Source organism: Zootoca vivipara, chromosome 17 (genome assembly GCF_963506605.1).
Source record: "Zootoca vivipara chromosome 17, rZooViv1.1, whole genome shotgun sequence".
Taxonomy (NCBI): Eukaryota; Metazoa; Chordata; class Lepidosauria; order Squamata; family Lacertidae; genus Zootoca; species Zootoca vivipara.
This window is the reverse complement of record NC_083292.1, coordinates 36,910,754-36,918,628: the sequence shown is the minus strand read 5'-3', so window position 1 is coordinate 36,918,628 and position 7,875 is coordinate 36,910,754. Positions and strand designations below refer to the sequence as shown.

The 7,875-nt window shown below is 45.5% G+C and overlaps 1 long non-coding RNA gene across 1 annotated transcript; it reads left to right on the top strand.

Annotated features, from left to right (window-relative positions):
* The first annotated feature begins 2,979 nt into the window (after window positions 1–2,979).
* LOC118076097 (uncharacterized) lies at window positions 2,980–5,179 on the top strand. Its single transcript, XR_004691467.2, has 2 exons — window positions 2,980–3,084; window positions 4,784–5,179. It is a non-coding gene; the product is annotated as an uncharacterized LOC118076097 (long non-coding RNA).
* The last annotated feature ends 2,696 nt before the right edge of the window (window positions 5,180–7,875 follow it).

Genomic DNA, 7,875 nt, shown 5'->3' with positions numbered 1-7,875 from the left:
GAATCATAGAGTTGGAAGAGACCACAAGGGTCATCCAGTCCAACCACCTGCCGAGCAGGAAACACCATCAAAGCATTCTTGACATATGCCTGTCAAGCCTCTGCTTAAAGACCTCCAAAGAAGGAGACTCCACCACACTCCTTGGTAGCAAATTCCACTGCTGAACAGCTCTTACTGTCAGGAAGTTCTTCCTAATGTTTAGGTGGAATCTTCTTTCTTGTAGTTTGAATCCATTGCTCCGTGTCTGCTTCTCTGGAGCAGCAGAAAACAACCTTTCTCCCTCCTCTATATGACATCCTTTTATATATTTGAACATGGCTATCATATCACCTCTTAAGTTTCTCTTCTCCAGGCTAAACATACCCAGCTCCCTAAGCCGTTCCTCATAAGGCATCATTTCCAGGCCTTTGACCATTTTGGTTGCCCTCTTCTGGACACATTCCAGCTTGTCAGTATTTAATATTTGCATAGGAAGAAGTCCTGCTGAATCAAGTCAAAGGTCCGTTTTAATTCAGCATCTGTGGCCAAGATGTTCTTGGGGAGCCAAAATATAGATCCTAAAAGCAGCAGCTCTCAACCCCTACATATGATTCCCCGAACTAGTATTCAGAGACATACTGCCTCTTTTCCCCCCACAAAGTTTTTTTTCACAATACAATAAAATAGCATCTAGAACAAATAGAATCAAAATAGAGCATTTAACTGCAGTATTCTGTTATCTCGATGCATGTCTGTGGAAAAACACTGCAGGGCCAGAGCCAATACCCTCACTTTCCCTTTCTCTGTACATCAGTGCTTTAGCAGCACATAATGTGCTATTTCATAGCATGTGGGAGACTATGAAATGCAAGACCTCAAGCCAGGGTGTTGGCCTTTTAAGAATCTGAAGTCTCCACTAGGGGGCAGAGCCTAGAGGAGGTAGTCTCTAGGCAGAGGCTTGACAGAACTCAGACTGCTCTCTGACTCTCTTGGAGCAACTTACTCCCTTGGAGTTTCCTGACATTCAGTGAAGCTGCTTATTGGAAGATTCAGGACAGATAAAGGAAAGCATATCTTCATGCACTGCAAAGTTAAACTATGAGACTCACTCCTGCGAGGGGCGGTGATCACCACCAACTTGGGTAGCTTTAAAAGAGAATTTTGGAGGGGAATCATAGATGATAACGCCATCAATGGATACTGGACATAATGGCTGCACTTTGCCTTCATAGTTAGATATGAATCTGAATATGACTTGCTGTAAACCACAGGACGCGGGTGGTGCTGTGGGTTAAACCACAGAGCCTAGGGCTTGCCGATCAGAAGGTCGGCGGTTCAAATCCCCACGACGGGGTGAGCTCCCATTGCTCGGTCCCTGCTCCTGCCAATCTAGCAGTTCGAAAGCACGCCAGTGCAAGTAGATAAATAGGTACCGCTACAGCGGGAAGGTAAACGGCGTTTCCGTGTGCTGCTCTGGTTTGCCAGAAGAGGCTTTGTCACGCTGGCCACATGACCTGGAAGCTGTAAGCCAGCTCCCTCGGCCAATAATGCGAGATGAGTGCCACAACCCCAGAGTCAGTCACGACTGGACCTAATTGTCAGGGGTCCCTTTACCTTTACTTTTAAACCACAGGAAGGCACAGTGCGCTCATGCTTGAGTCCAGCTTGAGGGTTCCCCATAAGGATCTGGGTGGACACTGTGAGAAACGGGATTCTAGTCTAGAGGGGCCATTGGCTTGATCCAGCAGGGCTTTTCATATATGTTCTGACCTGCCTGGTTTCCTTGATCCACAATAAAGTATTAAAGTATGCAAATTTTCACCCATTTCAGCCTCTGTGCATTCATTGAGAGCCAGTGTGGTGTAGTGGTTAAGAGCGGTAGACTCGTAATCTGGTGAACCGGGTTCGCGTCTCCGCTCCTCCACATGCAGCTGCTGGGTGACCTTGGGCTAGTCACACTTCTCTGAAGTCTCTCAGCCCCACTCACCTCACAGAGTGTTTGTTGTGGGGGAGGAAGGGAAAGGAGAATGTTAGCCGCTTTGAGACTCCTTCGGGTAGTGATAAAGCGGGATATCAAATCCATCCTCCTCCTCCTCCTCCTCTTCTTCTTCTTCTTCTTCTTCTTCTTCTTCTTCTTCTTCTTCTTCTTCTTCAACACATATAAAGAGCAGTTGGACTGTTACGGCTAACCAATGCTTCCAACATTAGTTTGTTCTCTGACCATGCTCCTGATATCTAAGTGTTCAGTTAGTCATATGAGAGGGAGTCAGTGTGCATAGTACTGTATGTACATAGGGACTTGTGTTGGGGAACCCACCTGTTCCTGAAGCCTATGCAGACTTTTGCAAATTAAAACTAGCACCTTGGAAGCATACCAAAAGCCGGTGCACTTGGTAAAACAGGAATAGCATTTATTTATTTTTAAATAAAACATGGGGATATTTACTTATGATAGGTTATTATAGCCTTGTTCACCAATGCAGATAATCAGATTAGAACAGGGCTGGACTGCTTTATACTCATCTCTCAGAGGAAAACTGTCTTATATCATATACTTGCAGTGCTCCAAATCCTCAGTGCCCATGCATGCACATATATTTATATGAGAACTTGTCTAAAGTCAATAAATATCAATTTCCATCCCAACTTGATGGATAGCAACCACAAAGACCATATCCTATTCTGGATAGCACCCCACTCCTAAACAGGAAATGCACAGTAACTCAGTGGTAGAACATCTGTTTTGCAGTTAGAAGGTATCAGGTGTTTTATCACTGCCAGCTTCATGTCATGCTATCATTCCTTTGTCATACTCCTATAAGTGCTTTCAGCTCTGATTTCAAAATAACCAGGGCATCAAGCCAATAGAGCATTAATCACCCACAGTTAATAAATGCCTAGTCAATGAGAGATATGGATTAAGCAGAGGAATACCAATTGGAATGGAGAAATACAGAAGGATGTCAGCACTACATCGGGAATCAGCTGGTGTTCAGATGGCTCACTTCCTTTGGGATGGGTCATTGACACTATATAAAATAGGAGAGGGTTCTTCACTCCTTCACTGGAACTTGTTGTTCTAAGGAACTACCGCTGCTGAACAAGGTAAGGTGTTTACCATTATTCATGCAAGATGTAGCAGGGTATGAGAGAAGTTTGAGATTTGGACTCCCTCTCCTCCCCAATTCAGCAATTCTTCTGTGTTGGGATGGACAGAATTTCAAACTATCCATTAGAAATAGGCATGGAGACACCCTTCTAAAACAACACTAGATCCATGTTCTTCCATATACTGTGGTGCCTTGCCAGACGAATGCCCTGCTAGACAAATGTTTCTCTAGACGAATGGGTTTTGCGATCGGAGGTTGCCTCACAAGACGAATTCGTTTTGTGAAAAATTCATCTAGCGAATCGCGGTTTCCCATAGGAATGCATTGAAATTCAATTAATGTGTTCCTATGGGCAATAAATAAATAAAAATCAATGCATTCCTATGGGATTTGCAAGACGAATTTTTCGCAAAACGAATTGACTCACAGAACGAATTAAATTCGTCTTGCGAGGCACCACTGTACTTGCTCCTTGGTGACCCATCCCAAAGAATCTAGGGAGCTCAAGGGAGTGTAGATGGTTCACACAAGATCTCCGTAGAGATTTAGGCTGAAAGAGAGTGATAGGCCAAAGGCCCCTACTCAGTGAACTTCATGATAACTAAGTGGGAATTTGAACCATGGTTTCCTGGGTCCTAGTCCAACACTTTAACTACTAAGCCACAATGGCTGTAGATTTTGTCTTCAATGCCAGACCAGTGTAGCAGATATGGAGTGGGAGGACAATAGCAGCAGGTGTTGAATAGCTTTGAGGTGTTCATCAACATATTATCTTTGCCAAGTCTTAAGGTGGGGAGGTAGTCTGGATGTGTCTAAGTTTTCTCAGTCTTTGGGAAGGAGAAGCTTGCCTGGATCTCAACCAGAGATTTCTCCCAGCTCAAACTGAAGATGTCAGGAATTGAAACTGGGACCTTCTGCATGCAAAACAGATGCTGTGCCATTGAACTATGGCTGTTCTCCAAGACATAGAACTGGTGATTGAGGGGTGTTGAAAAATCATTCAGAGATTGGTGGATCACACAGAGCATCAGCAGGATCCCAATGAGTCTAATTCCAGTCTATAGATCAAGTCTATGCAGCCCATCACCCTGATTGCGTGGCCCCTAGGTTCATGACACAAACCTCACTATTTTTTGCAATCTCAGTCAAGCAGCAAAGACTGACATCTCATGAGCTCATGATGTGTCATGATAGGAGACCTACTGGTGGCCAGTATAGAAGCCTGATCTAAATAATATGTTTAAAAAAGTGTTGTGTGGTTCCTCCTACGCCAGTGTGGTGTAGTGGTTAAGAGCAGTGGACTCGTAATCAGGTGAACCGGGTTCAATTCCCCGCTCCTCCACATGCAGCTGCTGGGTGACCTTGGACTAGTCACACTTCTCTGAAGTCTCTCAGCCTCACTCACCTCACAGAGTGTTTGTTGTGGGGGAGGAAGGGAAAGGAGATTGTTAGCTGCTTTGAGACTCCTTAGGGTAGTGATAAAGCAGGATATCCAATCCAAACTCTTCTCTTCTTCTTCTTCTTCTTCTTCTTCTTCTTCTTCTTCTTCTTCTTCTTCTTCTTCTTCTTCTTCTTCTTCTTCTTCTCCTCCTCCTCCTCCTCCTCCTCCTCCTCCTCCTCCTCCTCCTCCTCCTCCTCCTCCTCCTCCTCCTCCTCCTCCTCCTCCTCTAACCATCTCTCTGTCTCCTTTACAGGTTCATCTTCCTACTCTTTAAAAATGAGTTGCTGCTGTTGTAGAGGTCGTGGCTGCTGCTGCTGCAACACACGTAGGCCAAGAGTGGTCTACTATGTCAGGAGGCAGGTCCCCGTTGCATCCAGCTGTTGTGGCCGCCGGTATTCTTATGTCCCTTCACGAATTTGCTGCTCCCGTGGATCTCAGCTCCCAATCCAGCAGTGCTGCCCACCAGCAAAGAGATGCTAAATAAATCTCTGCAGGCATTGAGAAACGCTCAGAATCTCCATCTCAACAGCCGGGTGGAGAAAACCATCATGGAGAACCCCGATTTGAAAACCTGTTAGATTACGTCTTGCAATCACATCTTGCTGAGTTAAATGCCTGAAACCTTCCTCACCACCCTGATCACATCCTCTGCTCAACTGAACAATTTCTATTTGTTTTATTCCTTGGAATGAATGAATCCCTGAATTTGTTTCAAACAATTGAATGAGAGGAGATGCCATGCTTTTGAGCCACATGGTGTACAAAGCAAACAACAAAAAAATTGTGAAATTAAATAAGTTCTCATTGTCTTGATACTTCACCCCCACATCACCACCTCTTGTCTGCAAACTACACCTCAGGTTCTGTCAGGTTTAGCAATCCAGACAATCCAGGATTTTCCAGAGGCAGTCCTGGATTTATAGAAGCCGTCTCAGTTTCTGATTTGATCCTGGAATGTCCCGCTTTTCCTTAGGACTTCCCTATTTTCATCGGAGAAATGTTGGAGGGTATGGAGTTATGCAATCCCTGAACCAAGGAGATACAGCCTTTAGAAGGCATCTGAAGGCAGCCCCATATAGGGAAGTTTTTAATGTTTAATGTTTTATTATGTTTTTACATATGTTGGAAACTACCCAGTCAAATGGGTGACGTATTACTATTACTATTACGACTAAGGGTGTCCCTATTTCCATTGAAAAAATGTTGGAGGGCATGAACAACCAATCCCTTTCACCAGGGAATTCTGGGGGTTCTAGCTCTGTGAGGGGAATGCACAGGATCCTTAACAAACTACAGTTCACGGGTGTCAGATAGGCCAGACTTTAAGGGAATAGGAATACGAACTCCCTCGCTCACGACTGGATGCCAGAAACAGGAATCAAGAGGTCTTACCAATGTATTTATTTAAGAATCACAGAGACATGGAAAGTGCATCCACTTGAAAGATGGCGTTGCTCCAACTGGGCTGCTCCCCCCTCCCTTCCTAGCAACAGTACTTCCCCTTATGGTGGCCGCCAGGGGTTAATTGTCTCTGACTCTTTTGCTCTTGCACTTTCAGTGCATGCCGGCAGGGCCAGATTTAGGTTTGATGAGGCCCTTAAACCACTGAAGTTAATGGGGCCCTTTATATGTCCAGCTGTCCTTTGTCAACAACAGATTGTCGCTGGTTTTTTTGTGTTGAATATACAGTGGTGCCTCGCTTAACGAATGCCCTGCTTAACGAAATTTCCGCTTAACGAAAGGTTTTTTTTAACGGAGGTTGCCTCGCTAGACGAATTCATTTTATGAAAAATTCGTCTAGCGAATCGCGGTTTCCCATAGGAATGCATTGAAATTCAATTAATGCATTCCTATGGGCAAAAAAAAAAAAAATCCCAAAAAAATTCAATGCATTCTTATGGGATTTGCTAGACGAATTTTTCGTTATAAGAAAAGACCCGTGGAACAAATTAAATTCGTCTAGCGAGGCACCACTGTATGCTATATGGTAATTTATAGACCTAATAGGTCAAGGGTCAGCAAACCTTTTCAGCAGGGGGCCAGTCCACTGTCCCTCAGACCTTGTGGGGGGCCAGACTATATTTTGAAGGGGAAAAAGAACGAATTCCTATGCCCCACAAATAACCCAGAGATGTATTTTAAATAAAAGGACACATTCTACTCATGTAAAAACACGCTGATTCCCGGACGGTCCGCAGGCTGGATTTAGAAGGCGATTGGGCCGGATCCGGCCCCCAGGCCTTAGTTTGCCTACCCATGTAATAGGTATCTAAAGCCATTTGCACATGTTGCCATGGAGTCCATGCAGAATGTACGCACCCTATATCACTGGCAGAGGAAGAGGAGTGCAGGGGGAGCGCATCACCCCCGGCAGCGCGATCCCAGTAGGGTGCCATCGCGGCTGCCCCCCCCGCCCATGCTGGATGCCCCGCCCCTGCAGGTGGCATGCCCCGGGGACGCGCACCAGCCCTGTCCCCGCCTGCTCTCCGCCCCCCTGGTGCTGGAGCATGAAGCTCTGCCACTGCCCTATATATAGAAAGGAGCAAACCAGTGATATTTTAGGGAGCAGGCTAGCAGCCGGGGCCCATTACTTACACCATAGGAACCTACACAACACAAAACACGGTTGCTGTATGTAGGTGTTTTTTTTATCTTATATTTTGGAAATGTACATCCAGGTTTTTTTTTCCTTTAATTTTTTTTTGGGGGGGGCTCAAGAGGGTGTGGCCCTAAGCTATAGCTTGTTTAGCTTATACGTAGATCCAGGACTGCACGACGGATTCTGGGAGAAGTGGGGTTGGGAATGCTTTCCAGTGCTAAGGTGTCATCTGGCTGTTCTGGCTCTGTCTCCCCCATCCCTTATCCCAACACACCTCCCAACTCTTCTGTTTACCTGGCTCTGAGCTGTGACCCTCCTCAAACCACTGCTGTAAATCAATACTATTTTCCCCTTCTAGGGAAGGTTCAGGGGGGGGGGCAGTCTCCACCATTCCTCCTCAGTTCTGTCCTCCTCAGTCCAGTCCCTGACAACAGGCTTCTTTGAGGGGAAAAGGTTATAGTTTAAAATTGTGAAATATTGCTTTGGATGTATAGTGCAGATGGGACCTAAGAGTCAACTGCAGGTCTTTCAGCCTCTATATGTAAACTTGGGGTTGATGGATGCCATTTTATCAATAACAAGGCACAAAGGTAAACATTGGCCACCAACATGGATGGCTTTAAAAGAGGATTAGAAAGATTCGCAGAGGATAAGGCTATCTCCATGGTCAAGGGAGCAATGCTTCTGAATACCAGAGAGTGCTCCTGTGTTTGGTACCTTGTGGGCTCCATTTTGAGGCATCTGGG